The sequence below is a fragment of the Podarcis tiliguerta genome (genome assembly GCF_965153285.1).
Source record: "Podarcis tiliguerta genome assembly, chromosome: 5".
Lineage (NCBI taxonomy): Eukaryota > Metazoa > Chordata > Lepidosauria > Squamata > Lacertidae > Podarcis > Podarcis tiliguerta.
Window position 1 is genome coordinate 52,731,536 of NC_139538.1, and position 21,521 is coordinate 52,753,056.

The window sequence follows — 21,521 nt, forward strand, 5'->3', positions numbered from 1 at the left end:
CGACCCTCATCTCCATGTCATCTTCCATCACTCTGTGAGTACTTCCTATACCAACCTCTCCTTCTCCACCCCCAGCTTGCCCTGGTGTGTCCCTGTCCTAGCTACACCCCTCACCAGGATCTTCTTCCTTCTCCCTGTAGCCCTGCCAGTTCATGACAATATGTGAAATAGATCCCTGAACTGCATTATTATTACTACTATTATTACTATTACTATTATTATTAATGTATTTCTTATATTTTGAATTGTTATTACAGCTATGTGATTTTTGGCATACATTTTGCCATTAGTATGTAGTGTAAACCACCCTGAGTACAATATTCTCAAAAGACAGGACACAAGTTTAAAAGAAATAAAATGAGGATTGTTTGACTTTGAAGTGCCACAAGGCTCATTATAATTTAGAAAAAAAGCTTTGTCAGTTTATAGGCTGCTGCAGGTTTTTGTTTCTGATAGAGAGAAATGGACTAGAACTCAACATTCCTGGGGCGTTTGCTAAGAGAATGAAACAACAAACACTTTTTAATCTCAAGGGGGTGAAACCACCAAAATAACAAAAACAATTACTGAACCCCACACATTTGATACTTGTTCTCTTCTTTCCATGCTATTTGACTCTCCTAACTTATTATGATCAGGTACAACTTTTTCAGACTACTGCTTAATTCCTTATGATGTCCATTTTGATTTCTGTTAGATCTATAACATAGTTCAGCTGACACTTCTGACTGGAACAACTCTCAGAAATCAACATTATTGTGGCTTGCACAGCTACCAGACACCATTTGATACCAAATATATATGCTAACAAAAGAACCATCCAGGCATGGATAAATGCTTTTCCATGTTGCTCCTCATAGTGCTATCATAGTAACTTGGTTGGAGATGTCTGATGTCCGACTCTGCTCTGTTTTGTGCCTTTCTTCGTAGGTGCAAATCTGCCAGGGAAGCAAGATTTATGGTGTTCTTTGCTGTTGATTCGTGTTCTTTTAAGACAAGTAGCACAAAAAAGTGAAGACAGAAATGACTGGCAGAAAATAATAGACAAATGCAATTTACTTGCATAATAAAAACAAACTTAGAGCATGTGTATCCAAGTTATGACATTGTGTTTGGTTCACTTGAGAGGCGAACCTCTTTTCTGATACTTGGCAAAGTACATGAAGAGACATTTTGTTTTGCCCTGATGCTACTCACTTGAAATCTAGAATCTGAATCCAAAGCAAGTGGAAATGTGAAACAAATGCATTTTTATTTTTATGCAGACGTGGAATTTGCCATCATTGCCCGCTAGTAAATCTGTCTCCCTCTCTCTCGTTCTTTCTCTCCTTAGCTACTGTAATTTTTGTGTTATGCGCTCATTGCTATCCTTTCTCCATGACAGTCTTCCAAATTAAACTTTAGGATTCCAGGAAAAAATTCTAACAAATGTTTAAATCACTCAGAAGCTTGGGCTAATGTGAGGAAAACAGAAGCATCCTTTGCAAGACTTACACCGTAGCACTGGACCATTTTAATTTCCAGCGGCCCATGTTACTTCTCAGGGATTTCATATGGCAAAAGGATGTAAAGGAAGGTGAAGCTTCCTTTAGGCTGCAGTGAAGTGGGAATAATAATAATAATAATAATAATAATAATAATAATAATAATATAATGAAGATACAGGTGGGCATTTGAGTTAAACCAAAAGAGCACACGGAAACTTGTACTTGGAAGAACATTTTGACGTATTTTTCCTGCTGGGATCTGACAATCAAAACTGAATTTTTTATCTTGTCATTTGCCTTCTACCACCATCTCTAGCCAAACCATCATTTGCCTTTTGCTGAATGGAAGTTGCAGCGACCTTGCTGCAGACTATTGACTGAGAAGCGGGGTGGCAGTGGCACTGAATTTTGGCATTACACAGGGTGCCACTGAAATTTGAAAGCACTGGTAACAGAACAGTTCTCCCCCAAAGTATTGCATTGGGTTCAGCAGGAGTGGGGAAGATGATGGCATGTGTATTTATTGATTTGAAACAGCTTGGTGCCGTTCATTAAAGGTACCAAGTTGGTTCACAATGTATGTAAAATTACTGAAATAATCAGTAAAATCTACACTTTAAAATGGAACACAGTAAAATGCATCAGCATATATCTCAAGTTACCACAAATGCTTGGTATTAATAGCCAGCAAATGCCTGAATGAATAGATGAGCCTTGTATGCTTCATATTGGGCTATAAGTATCTGAGAAACACATAATCAGATGTTGGTTACATTCTGCAAGACGGTTAATTATTTGAAAAGCAACTCTAATCTCACACGGGCCATTCACATTTAATAAATAAATAAATAAATAAATAAATCATTCACATATTGCAAAATCAGTTCCCATTATCAAGCCAAAGTACATTTATGTAGGAACAGGGATCTGACAGCGGAGCTACCTAGAAAAGCCAACTTTCTAGCTCATTGTGTAGTTGGGACTTTTCATATTATTGCATTTGCATTGCGATTTGTATGCTGGTACCCTGGGAAGTGGATCTATTATTTTTCAAAGTGATGTTCACCTAAGTTTCTATCTCCCTAAGTGCAAGATTCTTCAAACGGGTTGGTGGTCTGTTCAAAAGTATCAAATCCCAGCAAGGGCCGCACTTGTTATCATACATATAAATGAAATAGCAAGCAACTAAGTGGGAACTGCAGTTCTAGGAGTTTTAAAATATCAAGTTTTGTTTGCTTGATGTTGACCTCGGTGCTTGCTGTAATTTGGAAATATAAGACCCTGCTGAGTTTGTTAGTTCTATGGAAGCCAGCCAGAGTACTGGAGCTTCTAGGAATGCCTGCTGGAAGAAACAGTGTAAGTCAAGGTTAGATCACTGTAATGCAACTTCCTATATTGCCTTCCTCCAATATGCTATTATCAAAAGTTTCAGCAGGGTACATGACATTGCCTGGGTTGCAGAAATGCATGCCTAGAATCACTTCTTTGAATGCCACAGCATACACATCCTGTCTAAGCAAATTTCACATGTCAAAGTCTTATCCCTAAAAGTCTAAGAGATTTGGGTGTTTTCAAATGAGTGATTGAGTCCCATGCATGTCCCTTGGATTTTATTCCTTTGAGGAACCTAAACAATTATTTCTGTTGGGTCTTTGCATTCTTCCATTTCTTTGCACCTGAACAGGTTTGGATCAATTCTTGTACTTGAGGTTGAAATCAGATTGATATGAATCACAGGCAGGTACATTTTGGAAATAGTGAGACTTAGTGCTCAAACTTCCTGACCTCATAGGAAGACTGCTCTTTTATTTATAAAGCAGAACCAAAACTCACATTTTACCCAAACTGTAGCGAAACGTGCTTTCTAGGAAAATTCTACAGATTATGCTTCTACATAAAGCTTGTTAGGTTCAGTTTGTATGGAGAAGGCTCTTGTTCCTTACAAGTTCTTTGATTGCACTGTGGTCTGAAATTAAGGTCTTTGACTGATTGAAGTGATCATTGCAATATGGACTGGTTGCATGTCAAGGTCCCCAGGGCCACCACAACCTTACAAGTTGTGATGATTTGCTATGCAGTAGGCAAAAACCAAATGGCCCCAGCCAATCAGCCAGATGGACAAAATTCCTACTGGGCCCCTGCCCCAAGAACAGACAACCCCATGACAGGCATAGCAAGGTCAAAGTGAACAACCCTAAATATGGGGGGGGGGGGGAGAGACAGGCAATCCGATGCACGGGCAAAGAGAGGAAGCCCTAGCCTCGTGCAAGGAGTTTTAGCATTTCTGGCTGTCAATCAACAAATGGCAACATTAACTTCTTCCCAACGACAAGGGAAGCCCAATCGCATCAGTAGCCAACGATCATTTAGCCCGCCACACAACTTTGGAGTGTCCTGTCGGCCCCCACTGCAACACGTGCTCTCCATGAAGGAGAACACGCTTTATTCCTAAAGGCTTTGAACGATGTTGTGTGCCTTGCCTTTGTACAGTGAGTTCTTAAATTCCTAGGCTCTGATCCAAAGATCTTTGAGCACAGCAGAGGGCGAGAATCTGTGAGTTCTCACCTGCCAGACATATGCTGATAGCGATGGTTGGTGCTGTCAGACCTGATAACTCTGTCTATCATTTCAATCAGTGTCACACATGTAGTCCCATCGTGGCAAATGAACTGTGCATGTGTTTCATCCTTTTGTACATATGGAACCTAATTATGAAGGGATCGATGTATGGAAGATTTATTCCATGTGCCGACTGGTCCTTACTCATTCAGAACAATGGTGGTTGCCTGCTCTGAATTTGTTTGTAAAACTTTTCTGGAGGTTTCTAAAGGCACTCCATTTCCTGTCTCCAGTGGTGACAGAAATATGTTTGCCACTATTCGATCCTGTATTGTTCTGAAGCCAAGAACAATTCAGAGCTATTTATTTTAATATTGATGGACAGCAAGGATTCTATTTGGTAAATCATTATCCTAACAGTGAGTTGTTTCTAATATTATCTTGCTGCTTTTTGTATGTGTATATTGGACTCGTATGAACATATTTTATGTCAAATACATCACAGATTCAGGGATGATCTTAACAGATGAACATTTATTTTGGGTTGCAGTTAATAATTTTTCACTTTGAAGAATTGTTGAAGCATTTCAAAGAAGTGAAAAAAAATATGCCAAGGGTGAACTACTTATTTTGAATCATTATGATCCATTTCAGGAATGTGACCTGGTTTATAGATTTTATAAATAGATTTTCTTTCCCAAGAATGCATTCAGTTTGAATCCCATTACAACCATTTATGATAAAACTCAGATCTCCTTTCCCCCATTCTCCTCCCCAAATACATACAGAAACGCAGAAGCAATCATGGAGGTCACAATTTATAATTATGAAATTAAGAAGACTCACAGCGTGGTTTGCTTATTAATTAGCTATGAAATAGTCTCTTTTTTACCTTTGGGGAAGCTGTGTGAATTTTTTTTCTTAGTAAGTAAAAAAAAAAGGAGGTGTAATTATTATTTGTTGAACCTTAACTTCTCTAGTCAAATAAACACATTTTCCATTTTAAAAATCCCTGAAATTCCCTGCAGCAGGGGATCAAATAACTTGGAACTGCTAATGTGTTCTAGATCCTAATAGAAGATCAAATGGGCAACTGGTCTCGAACCACTGATCAATACATAATGTTCATAGCTTTTCAGATATGTTATTTTGACAATATAATGAACAGTATTTGCCAATGAAGGGACACGGGTGGCGCTGTGGGTTAAACCACAGAGCCTAGGACTTGCTGATCAGAACGTCGGTGGTTCGAATCCCCGCAACAGGGTGAGCTCCCGTTGCTCGGTCCCAGCTCCTGCCAACCTAGTAGTTCTAAAGCACATCAAAGTGCAAGTAGATAAATATGTACCGCTCAAGCGGGAAGGTAAACAGCATTTCCGTGCGCTGCTCTGGTTTGCCAGAAGCAGCTTAGTCATGCTGGCCACATGACTTGGAAGCTGTACGCCGGCTCCCTCAGCCAGTAAAGCGAGATGAGCGCCACAACCCCAGAGTCGGCCACGACTGGACCTAATGGTCAGGGGTCCCTTTACCTTTTTATTTAATAATAATAATAATAATAATTTCTTATTTATACCCCGCCCATCTGGCTGAGTTTCCCCAGCCACTCTGGGCGGCTTCCAATCAATTGGTAAAAACAATACAGCATTAAATATTAAAAAACTTGCCTAAACAGGGCTGCCTTCAGATGTCTTTACAGAAAAAATGTTTACAGAAGAAATAAGAACAGCCTCAAAACAACGGAGAACTCAAGAACATATCATGAATGTAATTGGGCAGTGGTGTCACCCTCCTCCTGTAGAATAAATGGCAGGAAACACTGCCACCGGTAATATTCAGGAGTTATAGAGAAAACCGGTGATGTGGTATTGCAGGACAAAAGGAATTAAGGCAATCTTTAGGTTGTCCTCGCAGAAACGTATGTAAAATCTGGGAAACAATGGTTCTGGCTCAATGAAGCACTAATAAGAACTTGCTTAGAGTGCAATAATGTTGAGAAATAAAAAAAGATTGTTAAGGCATTAGAAGTCAAGTAGGGCTGTACGAAACACAGTTCAAATAGGGAAAGCAGGTACTGCGTTTTCAAATAGTTCAAAAACTTACAGAATGGAAAATGGTTGTACCATGAGTCCATTGAGGGTGGGATGGAATTGTAGGTGGGCATCTAGGTGCAAAGTAGAGGATTGGATTGGTAGAATGTGTGTTAGATGTTTAAAGAACTGTGCAATAACTTTTCAACAGCAGCATCATTTCCCTTATACACAGACCACATTATGATTATCAAATTGTGCTCAAGTATCACACAATTGTAAAAACACTCACCTGATTCACAAATGCTGGTGTATTCTCTTCATTTTATATGGATCCTCACAGTTCTTATATCACCCCAGACCTTGAGTATTGTTTCACAACATCTCAGAGTTATATTAGTTAAAGAAGTACTTAATGTTTTAATCTTAGGTAATGTCAAAATGCCACAGGAAAGGGAGGGGTCAATATCTCTCTCTTTCTAAACACTGAATTCTTATCACTCAGCCTTTGAGCTGGCTTTTTTCACTTGGTGGCTACAATGTTCAATAGAAGAGACTTCTTAGAGAAAGTCAGACATAATCTTTTGTCCTTTCTGTACAATTCATGCTGACATAATTGGCTAAATAGCATTATTTTTCAATGGGGAAATTTGTGATTCTTTTATACCGGCTGAATTAAAGCAGGCCAGCAACAATATGATGTGGTGGCTAAAATGTCCTGTAAAATGCTATTGGCAGGAAGAGGATCCATGAAATCTATAGGACATCTTCCCGATTGATAATCACTTGAAAAATGAAGAAAGAAAAAAGGAACTGAAAACTGTTGATAAAAAATATTTTAAAAGGCTGCTTTTTATTTAACTTTGCTCATACAAACACTGGCACATCTCTAGTTTACTGAGTCCCATGATATATGGCTGTACCAAATTGAGTTTGCAAAAAAGCCCATACGTTTCCCCAAGATGATGAAGATGTAGAGGGAAGTTTTTTTTTTATGTTTGATGTTTTATTATGTTTTTGTATATGCTGTATATTCATTTTTATCTGCTCTTCACCATAAGATTTCACCATAAGATATAGTAATAATGGCACTGAGATATTATTTCCCGCCCCAATCTCCAACTAACTTTAAACATTTATTTCATGCAACACACACATATACTGGAAATATATGATAGCTTCCCAAAGCCATCATGCAAATTTCCAGCTAGTTTTCTTTGAAAAGAATCTTCCAGGGATACATTATAAAAGTGAGAGAGACAGAGAGAGCGCAATTGCTTCATTTCTTGACAGAAGAGTCTTTAAAAGTACAGCCCATGCCAAGGTAACAGTTCACAGCCCCATTAAACTTCTCCAGCGAATGCCAACAGCTTCTCGTTGTGTTATCATGACTAGACCTGACCACTTATATCTTTGGCCTCAGCTCCATTTGTTTTCATGTTTCCTATTCTGTTCTTCATAAGGTGGGGAAGACAGAACTGTTTGGCACGACATTCTTTCCCCCTTATTCCCTCAGCCTGCTTATCTTAACAGAGTCCAGGCTGGGTGATTTCATAGAAGCCATCTTACTTAGTCTTATCTGTGTTATGCTTCTATATTTAACCAGGGAGGGTTTTGCGTTGCCAAAGTAATATAAAGCATAATGCTACTAGGTGGCTGGCTTGTAAAGAGAGGCCATATATCACTTTTATGTGGCTGTTCAAAGAAGGAGGCATTTAATAAAGCCGAAAGACCAAGCCAAGGGCCTCAGTTAATATAGAACCAACAGTTTAATTATTAACGTCTCCAAGTACTAAATCAGCTTGTGGGAGGACAATGCCAAAATATTACGAAAGTCAGACTAGATAACTCATTGCCTTGAGGCAAAAGGTGTAGAGCAGCACAATGCAGGGAGAGAGTGTTTTGTTTTGAATCTATATCTAGAGATTGGCCTTGGTTAAAATATGGGCTAGATTACATTTAATGGAGCCCTTGGCCTTTGGATCATGGGTACTGGAATTTCATCTTCATTCAGAGTCATGGTCTGGATCTCAAGAATTTCTGACTAGCCCCATTCCCATATAAAAAGCATTCCTGTTTCCAGTGGCCTGAGCAGTTTCAACCTGCAGTAGTGTAGTGGCTAAGTGCATGCATGCATAATGTTGTTGGCCAGCACTTTGCACCGGTGATGGGGAACTTGTGGCCTTTCAGATCTACAAATATCATCCCATGCAGGCTCACAGGCTCCCTTCCAACAACATCGAATAGGCCACAGGTTGCCCATCATATTATTTGATGTGGATAACAGTAGCCATATTGGATAAGTGGTGAGTCATCTTCTACTCTTTAATAGCAATCCCTCAACTAATGATAATTTTATCCTGCTAAAGTTGGCCTACTTACACTGCATTCACATCATAAAATGTTGGTTTAGTCATTTGTTGATTAATGTATGTGTACCCTCAGATTCTTCCATTTCTTCACTGATTTTTTTACAGAGCATCCTGGGGATTCTTAATTATACATCCATTTCATTTTTGAGATACTCATTTCCTGTCTAATTTCACATGATTTTGCTCTGGCTATTCCTTTTCACTCTCTAATTCCATAGTATCATTAGTAAATATCAAATATTGGTCATCAGCAAAAGCTAAGGGGATTTGCTGTCAAAACTAGTCCCATATGCCATTGTTTGTGTGTATGCATGTGCTTCCACTGAACATCTCAACAATTCCAGAAATTCAGTAAATAGCTTTGGAAAAGTTCTCATTCTTTTGTAAACATGCATGCATCATGTATGGCATAATATTCATAGTAAGGGTTGGGCTGATTCAGACAAGTCAGCATCTTCCAAGTCAATTCCAAAATTATTCTGTGCATTAATTACAGTGGCTTCCCAGATTCCATTTTCCCTTCTAAATTCTTCATAAATTTCCTGCACTTTCCCAAGTGTTTCTCTACAGAGTACGTCACAATTTCCCCACCCTTTTTGTCGTAAGTTTCAGCATTCTAAACAGCTCTGTTGTTTAGAGCAGGGAGTATCAGATTGCCCCACACCCAGGAAGGAAGACATGAAAAGCCAGAGCTTTATTAAATTACCAAACTCAAGGAACTGCAACAAACAGGATTGGTAAAATCAATCTGGGCAGGTATCATAAGAAGTTCAGACAAAAGGGAGTATATTTCCCAGTTTCCCCTGAGGGTGAACTCACCCTGGCTTTAATCGACTGATTGGAATAGTAACTGATACATGCTTTTTTTCATCTGGGCACCTGGAGGTGTGCCAAGGGAGCTGTCGTTAGCTGCATGCCTCCACCGCTGTCCAGTGTCTGGAATCACAAGGGATGCTTCTCTCTCCAACCCCCAAGCTGATGAGAATGATGAGAGGTGGATTAGGAAGTACCCCTCCATATAAATAATATCATACATTGTGTGCTGTCACACACAAAAACGATACAAAGGATTTGAGGATTGCCCATACCCAAGCTGGAAAAACAAATGCAGTCATTTGACTGAGGTCTCAGGTTTGGGCCATCCATAGGCCGCCTGAATTTTTTTCGAGCCTGGTCTGAAAATGTATTCAGAAGATAGGCCTTCCTTGTTAGTTAGCTAACTAATCCTTGCTTTCAGCTTCAGATGTTCTTAATGCTTTGCACTGTTTTCTTTGCTCAGTCAATAATACAGACCTTCTGTTCTGAGCATGCATCAATCATAGTGCAAATCCCAGACAAAAATAAACAATGTGTGTGTCTTCAAGGTGTAGCTGGAGTTGGGTGGCCATTTGTAGAATCTGAAGCTGCATCTTTCAAGGCTTGTTCCTTACAGTAGGCCTTCATTGCTGTGTCAATCAGCATGCCTTTTGTGGACAGCTTTAGTCTATTTTCATTGCACTGACTGAAAAGAACTTTTGTGTAAGACTTGTCATCCCCCAGTAAACCAGGTTCTGAATGACTTGTCCAGCAACAAGAACAAATAGAACCAATGTATGCTGAAGTTATTATCTGCCTTCATAAAAAGTCTTTTGTTGTGATCTTAAAGCAACAACTGATTTAACCAATTATTGATTATTGTTTCAGTAACAACAACAACACAAGGCCATGAGTGCAAATCACAATGCACTGTGTCTCACAGAGTTTCCATTTACCCTATATTTTAAAGTTATTCTTATTAATAGGTGCCTGCTACCAGGAATGGATGAGAAATTGGTTTGGCTTGTATTTTAATCCAAACCTTCCAGATCCACATGTTCTGAAGCAATACACAAAGTGAAACAAACTCCCCCCTGAAATCTGTACTTCTCTGAATTTTGCAATACTGTTCTCCCATCAAAGAATACAAAAATGTCTATGTGCCTGAAAATAAAGTATAAAAATGCATTCCGTTCAGGAACATTGCTTGCAAAAATGCTTATATTAGGCAAAATATCATACAAAATAAGTCAGTCGGTAGTATAATGAGTCAGTATATCCATTATAAATTCGTATTATTTTCTCTTCTGACCACAAACTTTACTAGTTTATGTTTTATTCTGATTTTCCTATAGTTCTTTTTTAAAGCAATGATTATATATATGGTTCATATATATGAACCAAAATGATCCCTCAGAGCAACTTGCAATATACTGTATATGGTAAGTCACTCTGAGGGATAATTCTGCCATATGGCTGGACATGAAAATGAGACATAAATTAATTAATTGCATTACCTTGCAAACTTCTTTGACCCATTTTTGGCATGCAAACGAAGGTGGTGGGCGCTGACCACACACCCATGTGGAAAAACAGGTGCCCCCAGAAAGTGTTTAATTGCCACCGTTAAGCTGTCTTGCAAATCTGCAGCAGTCCTTCAAACTTTAGGGGGAAAACCAATCCAACTTTAACCTGGTCTCTTTTTTTCCTTCTCCTTCTGCAAATACGTCTGAACAATGACTTGAGTGTTCTCTCTGAAATCTCTTAAAAGGTGAGCGAATGGACCACTATAAAGTCCAGAGCTTTTGGTTATGAAGGGCACCTTTCATTTGCCTGAACGGGTAGCCACACAGCACCGCATAACATTTGGTATAGACTTGTGTCATCACACACCAGAAATGAGGTAAGATGTTTATGGATGGAAATGTAAGGAGTGTGGTCCTGTACCCCTGAAATTATGCACAAAACACTGTTTCTTCACCTGCCTGTCAAAAGCTAAATTAAGGAGGACATACGGCAAATTTCTTCAGAGGAAAACCTCCAAATCATTTATTTGAGAGCTAATTATGCGGAATGTGTTGACCTCCAATATGTGGTCCAATTAAAAAAGGGGCGAGGGGCAGCTGTGGAAACTGTGACATTTATTCATAGTTCACTAGTTTCTCAGGTAGTGGTGAATGCATTTATCAAAGAAATATTAGGACATCTATATAGTTAGGATACCATGTGCATTGAAGATTCATTTAAGTAGCCGAAATCAATTACAACATACAATATAAAGCTTTCCAGCCTGTTAAGATCAGTTCTATAATTCAAAGTGGTATAATACAGCACAGATCACAGATGATGATGATACTGTTGCAGCAAACATTATAATATTGTGTGTGGGTATAACATATGCATTGCTTTTTATTGTTAAATACTGCATACAATTTTTCTTTATGCCTTAAAAGGCATAAGATTTTGCCAACATCCCATGATTTCCTGATGAAGATTTTCTGGTTTCTGTTTGCATTTCTAATTGCAGCCGAGATGGATCTGAATGCCTTTTATATAATTGTTTAAAATATATTAAAATAAACTCACTCATAATTTTCAGATTATAAAGAATGAAACAAACAAATGCTTCTTCAGTGATCCTGAATATGGTCGCCACTGTTATTATTGTTGTTGCTGCTTTCTGGCTGGATGTTCTTCTGCTATGCAAAAACACAGGGAGGTCTGTAGCTCAGTGGTAGAGCATCTGCCTTGCATGTTGGATGCAAATGTCTCCTATCTGAAACCCTGGAGAGCCATCAGTGTAAATAATATTGAGCTGGAAGGACTAGTGCTCTGGCTCAGTGTAAAGAAGCTTCCTGTGTTCTTATCATGTCATGACATGGATAATCTCTCTTTCATTGTGTAAAAAGGCCCAGTCCATTACTGTGGCTTCGAACCATTATGAATGTGCCCTCATAGTGGAACTTTGATATTCAGTCCTGTGAGCTGGGATGTTATGTCACCAGGGATGCTTCTGAAAATCTTACCTGAATGGCCTCACAGAATTGGCATTCCAGATTACCTTGCCAAGTCTCCAAAATGGAACTGATGCATTTGGTAAGACTGGGTCTAACAGGCCAGAGAACACCCCAAAATGGTAACCTGGAGGGATCGCCCGATTTGATTTGCCTAACCTAGGATCAACCCTAAAGGTGTTATCAGCCAGCAACCAGGTTGGCTCATTCAGGATACATATCCAATGCCTATGCCAAATTGATTACAGATTGATTATATCTGTAATCAATAAAGCTGTGGCCATTTTGATTCCAAGCCATTTTGCTGCTTCTACACCCCCCCAGTGCCCCCCAGCCTGCTGAGCATGGGCCCGCAAAGATGTGCGTTGCTTATGTTGAAAACAATTCATTTTCATAGCCTCTTGGGGCCTTGAAATCCCTCCAGATAGAAGTTATCTACACTTTTTTGAGAACATAAACAATATGTTTAAGAAAGTTTCCTTCATCTGTCTTTTATCTTCTGTACTATGAAGGCTATAATGAGATGCAGAATGGCGTCCTTCCATTTTATAAGCCTAATTAGGTCAAGCAAGCTGGTTCTTGTTTAATGTTCTGGTTGCACACAGAGAGAGTGAGTGAGCGAGAGAGAGAAACAAACAGAAAGGCAGGTGGTAGAGCAGGCAATGCCAAATGCTACAGGATTGACTTCTCAAAGGCGATGCATTTCTCTTAAAGCAGAACAGAATAAAATTGATATTTCTTGCCTCTCTTCTTTACAGTCTGCTCTATTGAAGAGAAGCCTCACTGTTCAGTTGCTGGCAATGCACCTGCCTCTATAACTATAATTCGATGCATACTTAACATCAGTATGGTTAGGCAGTTGAGAAAAAGGTAAATAATTCAAACTCTTGTTTCTAGCACTAGACCAGGTGGATTGGTATAAAAGCAGCCACAGGAACGTGGAGGAAATCAAAATGCACTTGGTTCAGACACATCTCCCAAACTGCATGAGCTCACAACTGTGGTTCTTTAAAATCCAAAGCTTGTATGATTGAGCTATGCATAAAAATGAGAACATTTCACTATGTTAGACTCAGACCTCTGGCTAATCTACGCCAATACAGCAATACTTCTCAAGCACTATATAAGTTATAACAAACAACCATTATTTCTCATCTGTCTTTTAAAATAAGAGTTTTATAGTTTTAGTATATCATGTCCATGTTCTCGTTTGTTTTTCAAAAACCAAAACGCATGCTAGTGGAGAACAAAACACTCTTGCACAATCAAATCTAACCAACATGTTAGCACCCTATAAATGCATATTGTTGGCTCACATAAGCACCAGTAATTGGGGTAGTGTAAATGACTAGGTCATAGCCATAGTCTTTATGCTTGTATCAACCTGACCAGAGGTAATGGTTATTTTAACTCATTATGAAAGAAAGTACCTGGTGTGCTGTTATGGCATAAAGGGGAGTCAGATGCAGAAAAACTGGGATTACTAAGCAAGACGGGGGAGAAATTAAACAAAATGGAAGCAGCTCAAATTGGAGAGCCATGTTGTTAGAACAGATGTAGAAAGGCATTCCTTCTGAAGTAGAAAACTGGATGACTCAGGAGGTTTCAGAATCCTGAATCTTCGAAAATTCGCTTTGGAAGTATAGTGGTCAAAAATGGTTTGAAAACTTAACGTGTGCCATTTTGATTGTGTAAGTTGAGTGGGAGAGGTTGTTTGACAGTGTACATGCAATGGTGTACATACTTTGGGTACATACAATGAATTTCATGAAGGAACATGGCAATCCACACACAGCTTTCGTGCCATTTCCTACATCAATGTGAGTTCCATGAAGGAAAATATAAAATAGCTCTTAAGAGCCCTAGCTCATAATACTGGAATCTGAGGTCATCCAATAAAGCTAGGCAATACAATACTTCTACTGTACATACATAGCTAAACTATGGAATTCGCTAGCGTAAATTGTAGTGATGGGTTGGTACCCAACTAAACGGATCTTCTATTGCAAAGACTTTTAGCTGCTCAGTGAGAGACTATGTCTGGCTCAAGTCACTCATTGAGTTTAGTGGGATTTGAACTCTGGTCTCCCAGGTCCTAGTCCAGCATTCAAACCACTACACCACACTGGCTCTCAGAGGTGGTATGACTTGGAATACTAGTTGCTGGGGTTCACAAACAGGAGGTTGCTATTGAACTCATGTCCTACCTGTAGGCTTCCCATGGGGAGCCAGAGTGCCACAGAATGCTGGATTAGATAAACCTCCGGTTTAATCCAGCAGAGTTCTCAAATTACTACAATTCCATATGTCTCCGAGTTCATATATGGCAGTCAGTGCAAATCCTTTATGTGTCTACTGAGACATAAGTGCTATTGAACTGTGGCCGATTTGTGTTTTGCAACATGATAGTGTCCTCACAGGTCTTGCAGAGGGCAATGTTGGCCACATCATGCATCTGGAAATGGAAACACTCATTAGGGTCCAGACATGCATATTTCACCTTCAAAAAAGGGGCATTTGTATGATTTTATTTTCAAACCACAAAATACACACCTGAGGTTGTTTGGTCCTTGGCAGCGGACACGACACATTTTCTCACTGTGTGCATAGGTTACACCTGCACACTTGGTAGTTGTGATATTGACACAGATCCTCAAGTTATATTTAAATGAAACCTTTATAGAAGCGTTTGTCTCTGCACTCTTCATTCTGGGCAATTTATGTTTCTTGTCATTAAATCCCAATATGCATTGAGACATTGTGCTTGGACCTCTACTTTCTTCTCCTACATCTGTCTTAAGACTGGATGAGTTAACTCTCCGTTGGTCAGAGCTAATTAATAAGACAAGCCTCCCACAAGTTGCCACAAAAAGAAAGTTTTCTTTATTTGCACCATTTCTGGTGGAGGCTTTTCCTCTTAACTCCAAAAAAACCCTGCTGCACCTAAGGGCCTCTCATAATCTTTCTCTTCCCTTCACATCACTTTTCACAGGCTCCTTGTAAAGGAAAGTGGGTGTGAAACATTGGCATAAGGTAGGAGCTGTTCAGACCAGTTAAACATTACAACAATACATGTTGATTAGGCGATATTTTGGCCTCCTCCTTTGCCACATTTTACTTGATGACATCACCCTGTCTCATAACTCCTCCAGCCATGGCCAGTGGAACAGCAGTAAACACCGAATGGCTGTTGTAGAAAATGTCGAAACCACAGTTCCAGGGGGGGAAATAAAAAGGAGAAGGTACAGCCAGTTCTCCATGGGCGTCTTAACATTCAGGCTCACGTGGAAAAATCCCAAAGAAGTTGGAGCAAGCTGCTTCGCAACAATGGTTTAGGATCCCATAGTACTTCCATAGTTTGAAGACACTGAAGCTTCCTTTTACCAAACACATGTACGTCTGTGATATCAGCCCCTTATAAAAATACCAGACTAGTTAATTAATCCTTATAAAAGCAGAACAGCTACAACACATGAAAGCCATGATTGGAATAAATACCAATGTGAAGTGTAGAGTTTTGGACCACTATCATGCCTTTTATGATATAAAGAGTCCTTAGTGGGACTTTTCCTGTAAATTGCAGGTTCTGGAGTAAGCATGGGTTTGGCAAAGGCCAAAACAAGATGCTTACTGCTGGCATAGCCACTCTTTTCTGTACTGAAGAACATTATCCTTAACATTACCAAATAGGTGTTTCACTCTAAGCTAGCACATGATTGTTTCTAATGAGACGAGAAGGGGTGAATGTTGGCCATGATTTCAGCAGTGGATGCATTACTGGGAAGGGAAAAGCTAACTAACACGCAAGCAAGCCCACTGTACATCCAGGCTGCACAGCAACATGGAGGCAAGGAAGCCTGCTTGGGACTAGGCTATCAAAGCATTGTATAAACTAATATTGGCAACAATAATTCTAGTTTCTACACTACAGTGCTAGACTACTGAGGTTCATCAGATTTAGATGAGCAGAAGCTACTTACCAATTCTTATCTCTCAGCAATTGCTTCTATTTATTATTTATATGAAGCAAGTGAAGTTCTATGTGCATTCTGGGAAAATTTTATATGTCTGTGCTATCAATGAGCATATGTGCATTGGCAGGCACACAGAAGAAAAGCAATAAATGGGATCAAATCTTCACTCGCAACAGGATTCTTTTTGTGTGGTACTTTGCCAGTGTACAGGAGGACATCAAATGAGCTTTTTCAATATTTAGAGAATTGCCTCCCCAGGGAAATTCATCTGATGCCTGCACTGTTGTTGTTTTAAGCACCAGATTAAGACATCTTTATACTCTTGATATTTTTTAATGAACCCTCTTTATTTAACTGTATAAACCAACCTTTACAAATAGATCTCAGGGCTGAATACGAATGAGTTCAAAATTACAAACGCATTCTAAATACAAAACAACAATGCAATAAAATGAAGAGGAACAAAACCCCTTAACCAGTTGAAAATAGTACAATCTGGGGCAAGCCAGCCAGATGGGCAGGGTATAAATAATAAAATAATTATTATAATCTAAAACACCCAGGTTTTGACTGGGTGCTGAAAAAATAGTGTCTGCCCCAAATATTGCTTTTTTTTGGGGGGGGGAGGGGATTCCTTGATTAGGGTGCCATCACCAAAAGAGACCATGTCTTTTGTGCATACATAAGGCTCCTATTTGGGACGCGGGTGGCGCTGTGGGTAAAAGCCTCAGCGCCTAGGGCTTGCCGATCGAAAGGTCAGCGGTTCGAATCCCCACGGCAGGGTGCGCTCCCGTTGTTCGGTCCCAGCGCCTGCCAACCTAGCAGTTCGAAAGCACCCTCGGGTGCAAGTAGATAAATAGGGACCGCTTACTAGCGGGAAGGTAAACGGCGTTTCTGTGTGCGGCTCTGGCTCGCCAGAGCAGTGATGTCACGCTGGCCATGTGACCCGGAAGTGTCTCCGGACAGCGCTGGCCCCCAGCCTCTTGAGTGAGATGGGCGCACAACCCTAGAGTCTGTCAAGACTGGCCCGTATGGGCAGGGGTACCTTTACCTTTAAGGCTCTTATTAGGATGTGGGTAGCGCTGTGATCTAAACCACTGAGCCTCTTGGGCTTGCCGATCAGAAGGTTGGCAGTTTGAATCCCCGTGACGGGGTGAGCTCCCGTTGCTCGGTGCTAGCTCCTGCCAACCTAGCATTTCAAAAGCATGCCAAAAAGTGCTAGTAGATAAATGGGTACCGCTCCAGCAGGAAGGTAAACGGTGTTTCCATGCACTGCTCTGGTTTCGGTGTTCCATTGCACCAGAAGCGGCTTAGTCATGCTGGCCACATGACCTGAAAAAACTGTCTGCAGACAAATGCCAGCTCCCTTGGCCTGTAAAGCAAGATGAGCGCCACAACCCCAGAGTCATCTGCGACTGGACTTAACTGTCAGGGGTCCTTTACCTTTAAGGCTCCTATACATGGAGTACAACAAAGAGTCTCCTTAAATCTTATGCGAAAAGAAGTAATTTTTTAAACATTGTAATGAGTCACCCCTTCTAATGTGTGTGTTAGGAGACCACCTGCTGCTTGTTGAAACAGCACATGCTCCAGTTCTGGAATTATTTCAGAAATTCTCCTGATTTACATAGGAATTCAGGAGGCATAGAAAGCAGGGTAAGGCAAGCTAGAGAAATGATAAAGAAAAGGAACAGCGGAAATCCTCTCAGCCCCTTGTAATGACACTAGACTTCTTCTCTTATGTGGGAGAATGTTAAAAACAATGCAGATATATTTACCACCTAACGACTGCAATTTATGGCTGAAGAGGAATACGTTCTCTTTGTTATTCAGTCATCAGATTTACGAAGTGCGTTTGCTCTGAGTAACCACAGCTATCCCAGTGGAAGCATCGAGTTGAATAGCAATTAAAGCATCCCGTTGCCAGGTGTCAGGCTGGGTCTTGCAAACGTTTATGTCACAATATGCTAACAGGATTAAAGTCGACGGTACGGAAGCAACTGGAGGTTTGCCTTGTGCTGCGCTTACCGTCTCGTGTTATCTTTGGTGTCTCATGCCTAAAAACCTAATACACAGCTACACACAGTGGCGAAACGTAATACCTTAAATCTCTGCCTTGTTCATCTGTTTGGCAACAGAGCCCGGAGTTATTGTTTCCAGAAATGGCAGAAGCAAAATGCGACATGCTCCCGGTGCCAAAGTAAACGGATGAGTATTGGCTGGCGATTAACATCCCCTCCCTGCTATGCCAATTGTTAACACATACCAATTAATTCTTTCTAACAAGCCATTTCTTTCCACGGAACCATCACTCACTAAACTTGGACAGCCCTCTCTGTGGATTTAAGTTACAGCAAAACTGCTCCCCCCATGCACTCTTTTGAATTCATATCAACATCACACCGCTCCCCATTGCATGCCACCAGAGCTGAACATCTCATGAGACACAGCAGAATCCAAACCTGCTTTGAAGTCTTCTCTTCTTTCTGTGAAGCCCTTTGCTCCCACTTGGGGTGTATACAGGCACTCTGTACATGTTCAAACCCTCTCTCTTCTCTTTATTATTGTTTCCTTCGTCCCAGGTCTGAGGGCAGAACCCTGGATTAAACTGAGCCTTGCAAGGTGATAACAATCGGGGGGGGGGGGGGTTAACAACCAAAAAACCCTCCAGTCCCCTCACAGAAATTAACAGAATTAAAGGTTTCTGTGTTACAGTGGCTTTTTACGCAGTTGATCCTGAATCTTCCTGATACAGTGGTACCTTGGGTTAAGAACTTAATTCATTCTGGAGGTAACCTGAAACTGTTCTTAACCTGAGGTACCACTTTAGCTAATGGGGCCTCCTGCCGCTGCCATGCCACCGTGCCATTTCTGTTCTCATCCTGAAGCAAAGTTCTTAACCCGAGGTACTATTTCTGGGTTAGCGGAGTCTGTAACCTGAAGCGTCTGTAACCCAAGGTACCACTGTACTTCCACGAAACACCACAATCTATAGCTAACCTGAAGGACTGCCATTTCCACATTGGTAAAGCAGAAGAAAATGTTAATTAATTGCCTTGATAGCCCAAGAAGCCCAGAGTGATGTACATAGTTCTCCCTCTCCCCACAACAGCCCTGTGAGGCAGGTTGGGCTCCGAGGCACTGATTGGCCGCCCAGTGAGCTTCGTGGCCAAATGGGTATTTGGACCTTGGTCTTCCAATTCCTAGTCTGACAATCTAATCACTATGTCATACTGGCTCTCTTAAGATGAAGGTGACTGATCAGCTCTAGAAGTAAATGGGATGTTCTGCTGCTGTACAAACCCACTGATACATCACTGTCATGGGAAACCACCCCTGCAAAAAAAGAGAGGTGCTACTGTGTATTCACATCTGCCTTCATCTATACACAGGTGGGCTTAAATGTGAGTTTAATCAGTTTTAACTTCTCTTTTTTTCCCACGTGGAAACTAGTTTGTAGACTCATAGAATTGTAGGGCTGGAAGGGACCCCACGAGTCATCTACTCTAGCTCCTGCGATGCAGGAATCACAGCTAAGTGGGGGGAAAGCCCTTTAAAACCTTGGGGAAGGGGAGGTGATGGGTCTGAAGCAGGGTTGAGATATGTACAGTGCTTTTTTCAAAAATAGGACACACAGTGCATGGAATGCACGCTAAACTGCAGCGTGTGAAACACATCCTAAATACAAACCCTATTAAATAAACACAAGTATAATACACAGCAAAAAGCACAGCAATTAGTGCTGGGTGCTGAGCTGAGATTGTTGCAGGAATGCCTGGGAAAGATCAGTTGTTATTTTAAAGTTATTATATTTATGCAGCACAGTGAATACACACAGCCTGAGCAGAAATAACAGCTCGCTGCCCCAAGAGCTTAGAATCAAAGGTTTGTCAGTGCAAAGCAGCTCTAGCCAGAGTGGACTTTACACTGAACGGATGCTGACAGTTCAATTTTGTGAGATCCGAAGCCCACCGTAGCTTTATAATCTTGCCAATAAAGCAGCGGTTGTTATTTGGAGGAACTAAATGGCCCATAGCTGCCTTTAATATGTTTCTTTTCTTTTCATTTTTCTCTAGGAGAGAATCCAGAAATGTGAGGGCTTAAGTTCTGAACCAAACACATTACTTTTGGAAATGTATCACGATAACCTAGCCCTAGGGATTAAGGTTTGTTACTGAGGAATAGTCAGTAGGAAGTAAGAGGTTTCTCCTCATATGCCATTCCAAGACCCCTTGGCCCTCTTGGGGGGGGGGAGAGAAAATTCTATTTCCCTAATGCCTTCAGACCTCTGGAAAATCTATCAATGCCAGTTAGACACAGGTTTCCACACCCCCACTCTAGCAGTGGAACAGAGGCCTCCACACTACTTCAGAATGGGCATTTTAAAAAATAATGATTTTCATGCATAACCAATGTAGACTACATTTGAGGCACTGACTCAAGAGGCGAAAGCTGCTGTATCCCATTACTCATATCCAGAGCCACCAGGACTTCATATGTACGAAGAATTATAGACTTGCAGATTCATCTTGACTTTTCCTGAAGAGAAAATATAATAAACTAGTACGGTGGGTGAGGCAGGTTAATCGCACACACACACAAGATCTCAGAAGAATGACGAAGCTGTGCGTCTTGTTCCAGTTTTGATGGATTTCTTCCAGTGATTAATTCAACTTGAGGAAACAACATTTTTGGAGTCTGTGGGCTATGCTGGGAATCTGACTCTCTGCAGTAACTCTTGTAAACTTGTTTGTAAAGACTGCATGGAATTTCTTTGGTTTAAAACAAGGAACATGGCCATTTTATTCTTCTTTCTCAAACAATCAAGAGCTTCTAGTTTGGAGCAGTAGGTTTGGGGTGAAGCTGTTCGTTTTTTCAGTTGTGTAGTTTGGGTTAATGAACAACTGCAGCTTCAACTTACTTCAGCATATGGGTAGGTGGTAATTTATACTGAAGTAATCCTTCCATTGGGGCAATAACAGATTAATATTTGAAGACTCCAAATCTTCACGTTCTGAAAGCTTAGCTTGCAGTCTTAAAACTACTCCAAGTGGTAGCAAGTGATTGAGAGGAAAGAATCCGTGTTAAGTTTTTCAAATGTATATCCAAATGTTTTTTCTCCTATAATTTTTTTCCAAAACAAAATGTTGTGCAAGCAGAACCAAAACAGTAGTTAAGGAGGAACTTCTTGGAAAGGAGTAACTGTACTTTATATATTTTAAACTGTCAACATATACTCCTAATTAATCTTCTTTACACTTAGTGTAATCCGTTCCTTCAACCTGTTCTCATG

General features: G+C 40.5%; 1 long non-coding RNA gene across 3 annotated transcripts in view; it reads right to left on the reverse strand.

Moving 5' to 3' along the window:
- Positions 1-288: 288 nt before the first annotated feature.
- The window catches only part of LOC310677209, a 38,400-nt gene continuing 17,167 nt past the window's right edge, over positions 289-21,521 (reverse strand). The window contains exons 1-4 of one of the 3 annotated variants that reach the window (XR_014510988.1): positions 10,758-10,863; positions 9,265-9,420; positions 6,147-6,207; positions 289-986 (exon numbers count right to left, since the gene is read on the reverse strand). This is a non-coding gene — a long non-coding RNA (uncharacterized lncRNA). Of the gene's footprint in view, positions 987-6,146; positions 6,208-9,264; positions 9,421-10,757; positions 10,864-21,521 lie in introns of those variants that run through there. The other 2 variants (XR_014510987.1, XR_014510986.1) reach the window with 2 other exon arrangements.